We start from the raw sequence: 16,361 nt of genomic DNA, 5'->3' as shown, positions 1-16,361 counted from the left end.
GTTCGGCTGCAAGTAGGTGTGAATGTCCATTAATAATTGCTTTAAAACATGAAAGAAAATTTTCGAATATCAAACCTTACATGATCATTAGCGGGAGAGGAGGTGTTCAGCTGCAAGAAGGTGTGAATATCCACCCATAATTACTGAAAAATGGGTAGGAAAAGATGCGAATGTCCAACCATAAATCATCAAAAGCAGGAGTGGAGTTGTTCAGCTACAAGAAGGTATGAAAGTCCAGCCATGGTTTGTAAAAAGCGGGTAAGAGAAGGTTCGAATACCCGAATATATACCATCAAAAGCGGAAGCGGAGGTGTTCGGCTGCAAGAAGGTGTGAACGTCCGACCAAAGTTTGTAAAAAGCAGTTAAGAAAAGGTTTGAATATCCAACCGAACATAATCAAAAGCGGGAGCAGAGCTGTTCGACTGCAAGTAGGTGTGAATGTCAGATCATAATTGCTGAAAAATGTGATAGAAAATACTAGAATGCCGGACAATACATCATCAAAAGCGGGAGAGGTGTTTTTTCGGCTGCAAGTAGGTGTGAATGTCCAGCCATAATTACTCACAAACGGGGGAAGAAAAGGTAGTATTTCCAGACCACACATGAACAAAACAGGGAATGGAGGTGATTCAGCTGCAAGGTGTGAATGTCTGACTAAAGTTTGTAAAAACCGTGTAAGACAAGGGGCGAATGCCCGACAAAGTATGATCAAAAGAGGGAGCGGAGGTTTCCGGCTGCAAGGTCTGAATGTCCAACCACAATTTGTAAAAATCGGGGAAGAAAAGGCTCGAAAGCCCGACTATACACCATCAAAAGCGGGAGCAGAGGTGTTCAGGTGCAAGAAGGTCTGAATGTCCAACCAAAAATTACTGAAAAATGGGTAAGAAAAGGTGCGAATGCCAAATCATACATCATCAAAAGCAGGAGCGGATGTGTTCGGCTACAAGAAGGTTTGAATGTCCAACCATAGTAAGTAATAGGCGGGTAAGAAAAGGCTCGAATGCCCGACCATATACCATCAAAAGCGGAAGCGGAGGTGTTCGGCTGCAAGACGGTGTGAACGTCCGACCAAAGTTTGTAAAAAGCAGTTAAGAAAATGTTCGAATATCCAACCAAACATAATCAAAAGCGGGAGCAGAGCTGTTCGACTGCAAGTAGGTGTGAATATCAGATCATAATTTGCAAAAAGCTGTTGAGAAAGGGTGAGAATGCTCGACTATACACTATCAAATGTGGGAGCGGAGAAGTTAGTCTGTGAGTAGGTGTGAATGTCCGACCATAATTGCTGAAAAATGTGTTAGAAAAGGTAAGAATGCCGGACCATATATCATCAAAAGCGGGAGAGGTTGTGTTCGGCTGCAAGTAGGTGTGAATGTCCAGCCATAATTACTCACAAACGGGTAAGAAAAGGTACTATTGCCAGACCATATTTGATCAAAACAGGGAGCGGAGGTGGTTCAGCTGCAAGAAGGTTTGAATGTCCGACTAAAGTTTGTAAAAAGCGGGTAAGACAAGGTGTGAATGCCCGACAATGTATGATCAAAAGAGAAGCGGAGGTTTTCGGCTGCAGGAAGGTCTGAATGTCCACCCATAATTACTGAAAAATGGGTAAGAAAAGGTGCGAAAGCCCAACCGCACATGATCATAAGTGGATGAGAAGGTGTTCGACTGCAAGTAGGTGTGAATGTAAGATCATAATTTGTAAAAAGCGGGTAAGAAAAGGTAAGAATGCCCAACCATAAATTATCAAAAGCGGCAGCAGAGTTTTGGCTGGTATTTATCAATGTCTAGATAGATTTCAACAAAAAACAACGTTGTACTTTGCAGTAAAAGAAAGTGCAAATCAAAAGTTTTAGGAATCCGAGAATAAGCTTATTTTCATGAGTTCTGCACGATTTCGGATTTTATGTATAAAATGAATTCCTTCACGCAAACTAAGTTAACACTGCTTTGTCCTTCATATGTACCCATTTCTACATATATTTCAAGCATAAACTTCCTCATACTACCCTGAATGAGAAAGAGCCACACTTGTGATTAAGCCATACGCCCCTTTTGAGGAGTTCTGCATGGTTTGGGATTTTATCTATAAAATTAATTCCTTCACTCAAACTATGTTAAAACGGCTTTTACCTTCATATTTATCAATGTCTCGATAGATTTAAACAAAAAAACAACGTTGTACTTTGCAATAAAAGAAAGAGCAAATCAAAAGTTTTAGGAATACGAGAATAAGCTTATTTTCATGAGTTCTGCACGATTTCGGATTTTATGTATAAAATGAATTCATTCACTCAAACCAAGTTAAAACTGCTTTTTCCTTCATATTTATCAATGTCTAGATCGACTTCAACAAAGAACAACATTGTATTTTGCAGTAGAAGAAAGAGCAAAACTGAAGGATCAGGAATCCGAGAATAAGCTTATTTTCTTATGGGCAAGTGGGAACTGCTTTGTCCTTCATATTTATCAATGTGTAGATGGATTTCAACTTCTTCTACTGCAAAGTCCAATGTTTTTCTTTGTTGAAGTTGATCTACACATTGATGAATATGGAAGGACAAAGCAGTTTTAACTTGGTTTGAGCAAAGCAATTCATTTTATAGCAAAATCCGAAATCGTGCAGAACTCATGAAAGCAGGCTTATACTCGGATTCCTGAAACTTTAGATTTGCTCTTTCTTTTACTGCAAAGTACAACGTTGTTTTTTTGTTTAAATCTTTCTAGACATGGTAAATATGAAGGACAAATCAGTTTTAACATAGTTTGAGTGAAGTAATGCATTTTATAAGCAAAATCCCAAATCATGCAGAACTCATGAAAAGCTTTTTCTCGCTTTTCACTGCTTTTTACAAACTTTGGTCGGACGTTCACACCTTCTTGCATCCGAACACCTCCGCTTTCGCTTTTGATGATGTATATTCGGGCATTCGAACCTTTTATTACCCGCTTTTTACAAACCATTGTCGGACTTTCACACCTTCTTGCAGCCGAACACCACCTCTCCCGCTTTTGATGATGTATGGTCCAGTATTCTTACCTTTTCTAACACATTTTTCAGCAATTATGGTCGGACATTCACACCTACTCACAGCTGGACACCTCCGCTCCCGCTTTTGATCATACAATGTCGGGACATCGCTCCTTGTCTTACCAGCTTTTTACAAACTTTAGTCGAACAATCACACCTTCTTGCAGCTGAACACCTCCGCTCCCGCTTTTGATGATGTATAGTCGGGCTTTCGAGCCTTTTCTTACCCGGTTTTTACAAATTATGGTTGGACATTCAGACCTTGCAGCCGAACACCTCCGCTCTCTCTTTTGATCATACATTGTCGGGCATTCGCACCTTGTCTTACCCGCTTTTTACAAACTATAGTCAGACATTCACACCTTGCAGCTGAACCTCCGCTCCCTGTTTTGATCATGTATGGTCTGGCAATACTACCTTTTCTTCCCCCGTTTGTGAGTAATTATGGCTGGACATTCACACCTACTTGCAGTCGAACAGCTCTGCTCCCGCTTTTGATTATGTTTGGTTGGATATTCGAAAATTTTCTTAACTGCTTTTTACAAACCATGTTCGGACTTTCACACCTTCTTGTAGCCGAACAACTCCGCTCCCGCTATTGATTTTGTACAGTCGGGTATTTTAACCTTTTCTTACCCGCTTTTTACCAACTATGGTCGGACATTCACACCGTCATACAGCGGAACACCTCCGCTCCCGCTTTTTATGGTGTATAGTCGGGCATTCGAACCTTTTCTTACCCGCTATTTACAAACTATGGTAGGACATTCAAACTTTCGTGTATCCGAAAACCTCCGCTCTCTCTTTTGATCATACATTGTCGGACATTCGCACCTTTTCTTACCCGCTTTTTACAAACCATGGTCGGACTGTCACACCTTCTTGTAGCCGAACACATCCGCTCCCGCTATTGATTGTGTACAGTCGGGTATATTAACCTTTTCTTACCCGCTTTTTACCAAGTATGGTTGGACATTCACACCTTCGTACAGCGGAACACCTCCGCTCCCTCTTTTGATGGTGTATGTTCGGGCATTCAAACCTTTTCTTACCCGCTTTTTCCAAACTATGGTCGGCTATTCACAGCTTCCTCTCCACCATACTTGTATGGTGGGATATTCACACCCACTTGCATCCGAAGACCCATCCATCCATCATCTGCCGCTTATCCGGGGGTCGGGTCGCGGGGGCAGCAGCTTGAGCAGAGAAACCCAGACGTCTCTGTCCCCGGCCACTTCCTCCAGCTCTTCCGGGGGGACCCCGAGGCGTTCCCAGGCCAGCCGAGAGACATAGTCTCTCCAACGTGTCCTGGGTCTCCCCCGGGGTCTCCTCCCAGTGGGACGTGCCCGGAACACCTCCCCAGGGAGGCGCCCAGGGGGCATCCTAACCAGATGCCCGAGCCACCTCATCTTACTCCTCTCAATGCGGAGGAGCAGAGGTTCTACTCCGAGCCCCTCCCGGATGACTGAGCTTCTCACCCTATCTCTAAGGGAGAGCCCAGACACCCTGCGGAGGAAACCCATTTCGGCCGCTTGTATTCGCGATCTTGTCACTACCCACAACTCGTGACCATAGGTGAGGATGGGAACGTAGATTGACCAGTAAGTAGAGAGCTTCGCCTTCTGGCTCAGCTCCCTCTTCACAACGACGGGTCGGTGCAGAGCCCGCAACACTGCAGACGCCGCACCGATCCGCCCGTCAATCTCCCGCTCCATTCGTCCCTCACTCGTGAACAAGACCCCGAGATACTTGAACTCCTCCACTTGGGGAAGGATCTCATTCCCGACCCGGAGAGAGCATTCCACCCTTTTCCGGCTGAGAACCATAGTCTCGGATTTGGAGGTGCTGATTCTCATCCCAGCCGCTTCACACTCGGCAGCGAATCGCTCCAGTGAGAGCTGAAGGTCACGGCCTGACGACGCTAACAGAACCACATCATCTGCAAAAAGCAGCGACCCGATTCTGATGTCGCCAAATCGGACACCCTCAACGCCCTGGATGCGCCTAGAAATTCTGTCCATAAAAGTTAGGAACAGAATCGGTGACAAAGGGCAGCCCTGACGGAGTCCAACTCTCACCGGAAACGTATCCGACTTACTGCCGGCAATGCGGTCATACAGAGACCGAACGGCCCCTATCAAGGGGTCCGGCACTCCATATTCCCGGAGCACCCCCCACAGGACTCCACGAGGGACACGGTCGAACGCTTTCTCCAAGTCCACAAAACACATGTAGACTGGTTGGGCGAACTCCCATGCACCCTCCAGGATCCTGCCGAGGGTATAGAGCTGGTCCACTGTTCCACGGCCAGGACGAAAGCCACACTGCATCTCCTGAATCCGAGGCTCGATTATCCGACGGATCCTCCTCTCCAATACCCCCGAATAGACCTTACCAGGGAGGCTGAGGAGTGTGATACCCCTATAGTTGGAACACACCCTCCGGTCCCCCTTTTTAAAGAAGGGGACCACCACCCCAATCTGCCAGTCCAGAGGCACTGTCCCCGATGTCCACGCGATGCTGCAGAGGCGTGTCAGCCAAGACAGCCCTACAACATCCAGAGCCTTGAGAAACTCAGGACGGACCTCATCCACCCCCGGGGCCTTGCCACCGAGGAGCTTTTTGACCACCTCGGCAACCTCAGCCCCAGAAATGGGAGGCCCCGTCTCCGAGCTCTCCGACTCTGCCTCTTCCGAGCACGTGTTGGTAGGATTGAGGAGTTCCTCGAAGTACTCCCCCCACCGACTCACAACATCCCTAGTTGAGGTCAGCAAAGCCCCGTCCCCACTGTAAACAGTGTTGACTGTGAGCCGCTTCCCCCCCCTGAGACGCCGGATGGTGGACCAGAATCTCTTCGAGGCCGTCCGGAAATCGTTCTCCATGGTCTCACCGAACTCCTCCCAGGCCCGAGTTTTTGCCTCAGCAACCGCCGAAGCCACAGCCCGTCTGGCCTGTCGGTACCTATCAGCTGCTTCCAGGGTCCCACTGGCCCGATAGGACTCCTTCTTCAGCTTGACGGCTTCCCTCACCACTGGTGTCCACCAGCAGGTTCGAGGGTTGCCGCCACGACAGGCACCGACCACCTTACGGTCACAACTCCGATCAGCTGCCTCGGCAATGGAGTCACGGAACATGGCCCATTCGGACTCAATGTCCCCCACCTCCCCCGGGATATGGTTGAAGCTCTGCCGGAGGTGGGAGTTAAAGCTCCTTCTGACGGGGGATTCTGACAAACGCTCCCAGCAGACCCTCACAATACGTTTGGGCCTGCCAGGTCTGATCGGCATCCTCCCCCACCAGCGGAGCCAACTCACCACCAGGTGGTGATCAGTTGACAGCTCCGCCCCTCTCTTCACCCGAGTGTCCAGGATATACGGCCGCAAGTCCGATGATACAACCACAAAGTCGATCATCGAACTGCGGCCAAGGGTGTCCTGGTGCCAAGTGCACATATGGACACCCTTATGTCTGAACATGGTGTTCGTTATGGACAGTCCATGACCAGCACAGAAGTCCAACAACATAACACCACTCTGGTTCAGATCGGGGGGGCCGTTCCTCCCAATCACACCCCTCCAGGTCTCACTGTCATTGCCCACGTGAGCATTGAAGTCCCCCAGCAGAACGAGGGAGTCTCCGGTAGGAGCATTCTCCAGTGCCTCCCCCAGAGACTCCAAAAAGGGTGGGTACTCTGAACTGCTGTTTGGCGCATAGGCACAAACAACAGTCAGGACTCGTCCCCCCACCCGAAGGCGGAGGGAGGCTACCCTCTCGTTCACTGGGGTAAACCCCAATGTACTGGCACACAGCCAGGGGGCAATAAGTATGCCCACACCTGCTCTGCGCCTCTCACCACGGGCATCTCCAGAGTGGAAGAGAGTCCAACCCCTCTCAAGAGGACTGGTTCCAGAGCCCAAGCCGTGCGTCGAGGTGAGTCCGACTATATCTAGCCGGAACCGCTCAGCCTCGCGCACCAGCTCCGGCTCCTTCCCCAACAGAGAGGTGACATTCCACGTCCCAAGAGCTAGCTTCAGTAGCCGAGGATCAGACCGCCAAGGCCTCTGCCTTCGGCTGCTACCCAGCTCACATCGCACCCGACCCCCTTGGCCCCTCCCACGGGTGGTGAGCCCGTCGGAAGGGGGACCGACGTCATCATTTCGGGCTATGCCCGACCGAGCCCCATGGGCACAGACCCGGCCACCAGGCGCCCGCTGCCGGGCCCCACCCCCGGGCCTGGCTCCGGGGGGAGGCCCCGGTGTCCCATATCCGGGCAAGGGATCACGAGGTCCAAATTTTTTGTTCATCATAAGGAGTCTTTTGAGCTGTTCTTTGTCTGGTCCCTCATCTAGGATCTGTTTGCCTTGGGTGACCCTACCAGGGGCTTAAAGCCCCGGGCAACATAGCTCCCAGACTCATTGGGGCACGCAAACTCCCCCACCACGATAAGGTGACAGCTCAGGGGGGAGGCATCCGAAGACCTCCGCCCCAAATTTTGTTGATATTTAGTCGGACATTCGCACCTTACCCGCTTTTGGCAAACTATGGCCTTCTTGCAGCCAAACAACTCTGATCTTGCTTTTGATGATGTAAGGTTGGGCATTCAGACCTTGCTTCACCTGCTTTTCACCAAATATAGTCGGACATTCACACCTTCTTGCAGCCGAACACTTCCGCTCGACCTTTTAGTGTTCTATCACACCTTTTTTTTCACCGCATTTTATACATTATGGTTGGAAATTTTCAACCACTCTCATCCGAAGACCTCTCCTCCAGCTTTTGTTAATATATTTGAACTTTAGTTTGACATTCAAACCTTCTTGCAGCTGAACCACCTCCGCTCCCTGTTTTGATCATATATGGTCTGGCAATACTACCTTTTCTTACCCGTTTGTGAGTAATTATGGCTGGACATTCACACCTACTTGCAGTCGAACACAACCTCTCTCGCTTTTGATGATGTATGGACCGGCATTTTTACCTTTTCTAACACATTTTTCAGCAATTATGGTCGGAGATTCACACCTACTCACAGCCGAACAACTCCGCTCCCGCATTTGATGATGTATAGTCGGGCATTCTCACCCTTTCTCATCAGCTTTTTGCAAATTATGATCTGACATTCACACCTACTTGCAGTCGAACAGCTCTGCTCCCGCTTTTGATTATGTTTGGTTGGATATTCGAACCTTTTCTTAACTGCATTTTACAAACTTTGGTCGGACGTTCACACCGTCTTGCAGCCGAACACCTCCGCTTCCGCTTTTGATGGTATATAGTCGGGCATTCGAGCCTTTTCTTACCCGCCTATTACTTACTATGGTTGGACATTCAAACCTTCTTGTAGCCGAACACATCCGCTCCTGCTTTTGATGATGTATGATTTGGCATTCGCACCTTTTCTTTCCCATTTTTCAGTAGTTATGGGTGGACATTCACACCTTCTTGCAGCTGAACACCTCCTCTCCCGCTTATTATCATGTGCGGTTTGATATTCGAAAATTCTCTTTCATGTTTTCTAGCAATTATTGATGGACATTCAGACCTTCTTGCAGCTGAACACCTCCGCTCCAGCTTTTGATGGTGTATAGTCGGGCTTTCGAGCCTTTTCTTCCCCGGTTTTTACAAATTATGGTTGGACATTCAGACCTTCTTTCAGCCGAAAACCTCCGCTCCCTCTTTTGATCAAACATTGTCGGGCATTCGCACCTTTTCTTACCCGCTTTTTACAAACTTTAGTCGGACATTAACACCTTCTTGCAGCTTAACCACCTCCGCTCCCTGTTTTGATCATGTATGGTCTGGCAATACTACCTTTTCTTACCCATTTGTGAGTAATTATGGCTGGACATTCACACCTACTTGCAGCCGAACACCACCTCTCCCGCTTTTGATGATGTATGGACCGGCATTCTTACCTTTTCTAACACATTTTTCAGCAATTATGGTTGGAGATTCACACCTACTCACAGCCGAACACCTCCGCTCCCGCATTTGATGGTGTATATTCGGGCATACGAACCTGTTCTTACCCGCTTTTTACAAACCATGGTCGGACTTTCACACCTTCTTGTAGCTGAACAACTCCGCTCCCTCTTTTGATTGTGTACAGTCGGGCATACAAACCTGTTCTTACCCGCTTTTTACAAACTATGGTCGGACATTCAAACCTTCTTGTAGCCGAACACATCCACTCCTGCTTTTGATGATGTATGGTTGGGCATTCGCACCTTTTCTTACCCATTTTTCAGTAATTATGGGTGGATATTCACACCTTCTTGCAGCGGAACACCTCCTCTCCCGCTTATGATTATGTGCGGTTTGATATTCGAAAATTTTCTTTCATGTTTTATAGCAATTATTGATGGACATTCATACCTTCTTGAAGCCGAACACATCCACTCCTGCTTTTGATGATGTATGGTTAGGCATTCGAACCTACTTGTTGTCCGTTTTTCATTAATTATGGGTGGACATTCACACCTTGTCACAGCCAAACACCTCCGCTCCCTGTTTTGATCATGTATGTTTTGACATTCGCACCTTTTCTCACCTGCTTTTTACTATTGTCGGCCAATCACAGCTTCCTCTCCACCATACTTGTATGGTAGGAAATTCTCACCCACTCTCATCCGAAGACCTCTCCTCCCGCTTTTTCACCTACTTGCAGCTGAATACTTCCGCTCCACCTTTTAGTGATGTATGGTTGGCATTTGCACCTTTTCTTACCCTTTCTTACCCTACTGATTGCTTAAGATTAAGTTGTTTTTTCTCAAACTACAACATTTTTTTAATTGTTGAAACTTGATTTGAAGTGGATAAATAAGGAGGACAAACAGTTTTAAGTCATGCTGATAGAAGGAATTAATTTTATAGCAAAATCTGTATTTCGTCATATGTCGAGAGATGCTTATTGCTGAAGAAGTTCTTTCTCATTCTACAAAGTACAACGTTGTTTATCGTTGAAACTTGATTAGACATGAATAAATATGAAGGACAAAGCAGTCTTAACTTGGTTTGAGTTAATGAATTCGTTTTATAGGAGAATCCGAATTCGTGCTTATTTTCGGATTCCTGAAGAATGAGTCTGGTTCTTTCTCATAATACAAAGTTTGTTGTTTATTGTTGAAACTTCATCAGAAGTGAAGAAATAAATGAATGCCTATCAACAAATGTGGGATCTAAACTCTACTGCTTCCTCTAAAATAATTTCTTTTCTCAATTCAGAAATGTGTGTGTGTAAGTCACAACACCCGTGACACCAAAATGGCTTTCTTTTCTCTCTTTTCTCTACACTCTGCACTATGAGCACACACACCAAATCAGAAAGGCTTTTTTCTCTCTTTTCTACATTATGGACTGTGGGGACACAAAACCGCTCTCTCTTTTTTTTTTTGATTGTGTGCCAGGACGTTGTCTCACGTATTAGATTATGCTTAAGATACGAATGGGTTTATCAGTCACATCAGAATCCATACATACTGATCCTCCCGTAATAAAATGATCGGATCTTATCAAACACACTTTGTTTCTTGTGACAATCAAGTCAGCGAAACAGCGTATACACGTCAAGACACTGAATCAAGTTTGCCACAAGAACTCATAAGTTTGGCAGTATTGCTCTGCCGTCAGCAATCATACACCCATTTTATTTTCGTGAGACGTGCAGGCACCTGTTCATCTACTGTTCTATCACTATGAATTAGTTTATCTATTATCAATAAGGATACTTCTACAACTACTATCAAAGTATGTCCAGACTTCTTATGTTGTCAGTTGCTATATATGAATAAGTGGGTAGCTACTGACAAGCATTAAGCATGTCACAAAGCCCAAACATATAACATTTCAGGACACTTACACAACACATTCAAATCAAACAGTCAGACAACATACAAGAACATATACCCCAGCCGGCATTGCTCCCTGCCTATTTTCCTACAGCTCACTATGTGCGCGCACACCTTTATTCACAAACTCTTCAACTTATACTCTTTTACCGAAGCTGCTACAGCTCGATTGGCCGAATAGCCTTAGATCCTATTTCTGTGAATTTGACATCTGCCTTACATGTAACAGATTAGCGGTTTAGCAGTTTTAATTTAGTTTGAGTGAAGGAATTCATTTTATAGCAAAATCCGAAATCGTGAAGCACTCATGAAAGTAAGCTTATTCTCGGATTCCTGAAACTTTAGATTTGCTCTTTCTTTTACTGCAAAGTACAACGTTGTTTTTTTTGTTTAAATCTTTCTAGACATGGTAAATATGAACGACAAAGCAGTTTTAACATAGTTTGAGTGAAGGAATTAATTTTATAGATAAAATCCCAAGAGTCTGCAGAGAAAAGAGAGTGAATGCGAAGTAGACTTTAACGCGGCTATGGGAGCGAGCCGAGTGTCGGCTAACCGGGAGAATTGCTTGAAAGAAACGCGACACAGAATGAGCGGTCTGAACAAAGCCTCAATACGGGATTCTCGTGGTGTTTTTGTTGCTGCCTTGTCTTTTGCATAGAGTAAAAGACAAGGCAGCCATCGAATAGGGCCCGATTGTTCCTACTTGGTCAGCCGAGGAGCAAGGGGGGGGGGGGCAAGCGTCTCAACCAAGCAAAGCTCACCATGGGGAAGGTGGCTATACCAACTAGCCTGATGCCCTGCTCCCGCAGTGACGGATAATCGTACTCTGGTTTCTCTTCATAACATACAAGTCTTTCGCCTTTTACTAAAGACTTCCGTGGAGAGCAGCACTAATGAGTTGTTTCTATTATTGGCAGGCTTTACCTTTGCGGGTGAAGCCCTTTCTGTCTGTGCAAAAGAAATCTTGCTACTTTGCAGAGTGACTTCTCTGAGTAGAGTCGCCTTACTTGTTGCGACTGTGCCGATGTTCGAAGCTGGAGTGCAAAGTTGTTGCTTGAATGGTGCTTGCTGGAGCATGCGGGAGTGCAAAGTTATACCATTTAAAAGGGCTGAAGAGTGCTCAGTGCAGCGGGTGGGCGGAGGTGCAACGTGACACTCTGGCCACCTATGGCCATAAAAAGAACACTGCTACAAGTGCGCATTGTGCCAGCAAGGGCCCTCGGACCTGAAACAGTGGACAGTTATCGCTTCTCGGCCTTTTGGCTAAGATCAAGTGTAGTATCTGTTCTTATCAGTTTAACATATTAAATGGATTTTTAAGAATAGGAGTTGAAAAAGAAGCTTGTTCCGTTCACTCCAAGCCTCGACCCGGTACTGCAGTGCCGCTGGGAACGGTGCGCTCTCCTCTGCTCTTGTGAAAAAGCAAACAGCGGTGCAGGATGGAAGTTTCAGGGAGCCCAAGATGAAACTTTCTTTTAATCTGCTGAGAAAAGAGAGTGAATGCGAAGTGGACTAACACCGCTCTGGGAGCGAGCCGAGTGCGGGCTAACCGGGAGAATTGCTTGAAAGAAACGCGACACCGAATGAGTGGTCAGAACAAAGCCTCAATACGGTGTTCCCGTGGTGTTTGTGGCTGCCTTGTCTTTTGCACAGAGTAAAAGACAAGGCAGCCATCGAATAGATTGTTTCTACTTGGTCAGCCGAGGAGCAGGGGGGGGGGGGGCAAGCGTCTCAACCAAGCAAAGCTCACCAAGTAGGAACAATCGGGCCCTTTTCGATGGCTGCAACACCTGAAAGAGATATTGATGCGAGACCCGATCAAATGCTTTTTCAAAGTCTAAATTTAAGATGACAAGCCGGGTGTTTCTGTCTCTAGCGTAATCAATGATGTCTCGAATCAGTACGAGGCTGTCGGTGAGTTGTCTCCCTGAGATGGCACAAGCTTGGTCTGGGTGAATTACCTCCTCTAAAACAGAGGACATCCGTGTCGCTAAAACCTTGCTAAAAAGTTTACAGTCAAAGTTTAAAAGTGTGATGGGCCTCCAATTCTTTAGGTCAGTCTTATCATTTTTTTTATAAAGTAGAGTCACTATTCCCACTCTAAAACTGTCAGGCAGTCGGTCGAGTTTTTCAAAATCTTTAAAAACATCTAAAATGTCTGATGATAAAAGGTCCCAATAGGTCAGATAGAATTCTGCAGGAAGCCCGTCTAAACCCGGAGCTCGACTTCTCTTAAAACCTGTTAGGCATTTTTTTAACTCTAAAGCAGTAAAATTCTGTGACAAGTGTGCATTCTCTTTTACGGTTTTGTCAACGAATATTAAGATTTCTGCCGATGTTTCCAAGTGCACTGGTTTCTCTTTGTACATGTTACTAAAAAAGGTATGTACAGTTTCAATCATCTCTTGTGTGGATTTTGTTAAAAACCCATCTTCTCTTTTTAGATTTTGAATACACTCCTTTTTATTTATAACTTTCTTTCTTTTTCACCTTCCTCAATTTCCTGCTCCCTGCTTCTTACAAAAATTCCTTTACTCTTTATTTCTGCTAAAACTGACATTTCCTTTTTGACATCTTTGATTTCTTCTTTAAAGTCTAAGCCACACTGATTTAGTTTAAAGTAGCGCTGTAAGCGTTTATGTAGTCCCATCATACATCTATTCTCTTTCCTTTTTTTACGTTTACCTTGCTGTTTAAAAAAAGTCTGGGTCGTTTCCTTCACCATTTCCCACCATTGTGCATGTGTTTCGTAGAGGTCTTGAAGGGTCTGCCACTCTTTATAACATTCCCTGTACTGACTGACTATGATTTCATCCTCCAACAGGGAACAGTTGAGTTTCCACAGACCACTTCCTACCGTCACACCAGAAGGGGGTGAAAGGGTGCAGGAGAGCATAAGGTGGTCTGAAAAGAAAACAGGGGTTAATCTAACATCAGTGGGTGGGCAATCTCTAGTAAAGAAATAATCAATGCGAGAGGCTCTAGTGCCATCATGACTAAACCAGGTGAAGCCCTCCTCTCTGGGATGCATGGTTTTAAAACACTCAGTAAGCTTAAAATCCCTGCATATGCCCTGAAGTAAAATCAAAGTCTTATCCACTTTAAAATCTACCCCTGCTCTTTTTCTATCTTTCCTGCTCAAGATACAGTTAAAATCCCCTCCTACAACTAAAGGTACTTGCCCTAGCATGTAAAGCTGTATATCTTCTAAAAGGTCATACCTTTCATTTTTTCCATTGAAACCATAAATATTTAAGAGGTTAAAGTCTTGCCCCATAAAATTCAAGTGTGCTAAAAGTGCCCGTCCGTCTCTCACCACTGTGCTACCTTTCACCAGAACATGCGGATTTTTAATTAGAATGGCCACACCATCATTTTTATTTTGATTTGAGCCACTCCATATCGATAAATGGGGCCACATTTCCTCCCATTGTCTATGTTTTTTTAAAAAAGGTAGTCCACATTCTTGTATTAAAAACACATCTGATTTTATGGAGTCTAAGAAGGATAAAATACTCTGGGCTCTTGTCTTTGATTTCACACTTCTCACATTTAGTGTTGAGAAGGTGAGAACCATTAAAAGCATAAAGGAAAGTAGGTATGTCATTTTCGTTTTTCTAAGTTATCAAAACAAATTACACACAGGTTATTTCTTGGGAAACTAGCTCTTCCTTCATTTCTTTAGGTGAAAAGTGAGTAGGGTGATCTATATTTCCTTTTCGGACTCTCGGTGTTGGCCTCTGACGCAATGTTGCATTTAACTTTGAGTCCCTGGGGGTTGATTGCAGAGCTGAAGTTAAAAAGGAGACCTCATTTGGTGAGTCGGAGGGGAAGACTCTAGGTTCTTCCACTGAAGAACTGTCTGAAAGGGACCTAACCCTTCCCCTCTTCTCTGATACCACTGGGGAATCAGAGGCTCAGATGCCGTCCTCTTCGGCTGTTGACCTTCGGGGAGGTGAGTATCTTCACTAGACTCACCTGTCTGCTCTTCCTCCTCATTTAGCGTAGCTCCACCCTCTGCCTGTGAATTCTCACAGACTTCAACACTGAGTGGTGAGGCCTCTACAGGCCCCTCCCCTTTTTGCTCCTCACTTCCAATCCAAGCTTTTGGCGGGAAGTTTGAATTTATTGGGTCAACCTCTTCACTTTGTTCACCAACTGCCACCTTTGGTCCTTCTCTTTGTTGGCTTGACTGTGGCTTTACCGTCTTTAATTTGTTGGCAAAAGATTTAGGGCAATCTCTGAAGAGGTGATTTAATTCTCCACAGAGATTACATTTCCTGCCATTTGGACACTCTCCAAAAGTTTGCCCAATTTCTCTGCTCTTCCCACATAACACCTTGGTACAAGCCTCAACCAGGTGCCCATGCTCACCACACTTGCGGCAGAACTTGGGCTGCCCCTGGTAGTGGATGTAACCTCGGTTTTCAAGGTGGCCAGAGTGTCGCCCACCCGCTGCACTGAGCACTCTTCAGCCCTTTTAAATGGTATAACTTTGCACTCCCGCACGCTCCAGCAAGCACCATTCAAGCAACAACTTTGCACTCCAGCTTCGAACATCGGCACAGTCGCAACAAGTAAGGCGACTCTACTCAGAGAAGTCACTCTGCACAGTAAGAAGATTTCTTTTGCACAGACAGAAAGGGCTTCACCCGCAAAGGTAAAGCCTGCCAAAAATAGAAACAACTCATTAGTGCTGCTCTCCACGGAAGTCTTTAGTAAAAGGCGAAAGACTTGTACGTTATGAAGAGAAACCAGAGTACGATTATCCGTCACTGCGGGAGCAGGGCATCAGGCTAGTTGGCATAGCCACCTTCCCCATGGTGAGCTTTGCTTGGTTGAGACGCTTGCTCCAACTAGGAACAATCGGGCCCTATTCGATGGCTGCCTTGTCTTTTACTCTGTGCAAAAGACAAGGCAGCAACAAAAACACCACGAGAATCCCGTATTGAGGCTTTGTTCTGATCGCTCATTCGGTGTCGCGTTTCTTTCAAGCAATTCTCCCGGTTAGCCCACACTCGGCTCGCTCCCATAGCCGTGTTAAAGTCTACTTCGCATTCACTCTCTTTTCTAAGCAGACTCTTGGGATTTTATCTATAAAATGAATTCCTTCACTCAAACTATGTGAAAACTGCTTTGTCCTTAATATTTACCATGTCTAGAAAGATTTTTTAAAAAAAAACAACGTTGTACTTTGCAGTAAAAAAAAGAGCAAATCTAAAGTTTCAGGAATCCGAGAATAAGCTTACTTTCATGAGTTCTTCACGATTTCGGATTTTGCTATAAAATGAATTCTTCACTCAAACTAAATTAAAACTGCTAAACCGCTAATCTGTTATATGTAAGGCAGATGTCAAATTCACCGAAATAGGATCAAAGGGTATTCGGCCAATCGAGCTGTAGCAGCTTCGGTAAAAGAGTATAAGTTGATGAGTTTGTGAATAAAGGTGTGCGCACACATAGTGTGCTGTACGAAAATA

General features: G+C 45.5%; 2 non-coding genes and 1 pseudogene across 2 annotated transcripts; 2 read left to right on the top strand and 1 right to left on the bottom strand.

Annotated features, from left to right (window-relative positions):
* The first annotated feature begins 11,702 nt into the window (after positions 1–11,702).
* LOC140287357 (U5 spliceosomal RNA) lies at positions 11,703–11,816 on the top strand. Its single transcript, XR_011911541.1, has one exon. It is a non-coding gene; the product is annotated as a U5 spliceosomal RNA (small nuclear RNA).
* A 308-nt stretch (positions 11,817–12,124) lies between these two features.
* On the top strand, positions 12,125–12,286 carry LOC140287368 (U2 spliceosomal RNA; annotated as a pseudogene).
* Positions 12,287–15,530: 3,244 nt separating this feature from the next.
* LOC140287369 (U5 spliceosomal RNA) lies at positions 15,531–15,644 on the bottom strand. Its single transcript, XR_011911552.1, has one exon. It is a non-coding gene; the product is annotated as a U5 spliceosomal RNA (small nuclear RNA).
* Between the last annotated feature and the right edge of the window lie 717 nt (positions 15,645–16,361).

Source organism: Leuresthes tenuis, unplaced genomic scaffold (genome assembly GCF_036924035.1).
Source record: "Leuresthes tenuis unplaced genomic scaffold, fLeuTen1.0.hap1 SCAF_125, whole genome shotgun sequence".
In the NCBI taxonomy this organism is placed as follows: domain Eukaryota; kingdom Metazoa; phylum Chordata; class Actinopteri; order Atheriniformes; family Atherinopsidae; genus Leuresthes; species Leuresthes tenuis.
This window is presented reverse-complemented; position numbering and strand designations above follow the sequence as displayed.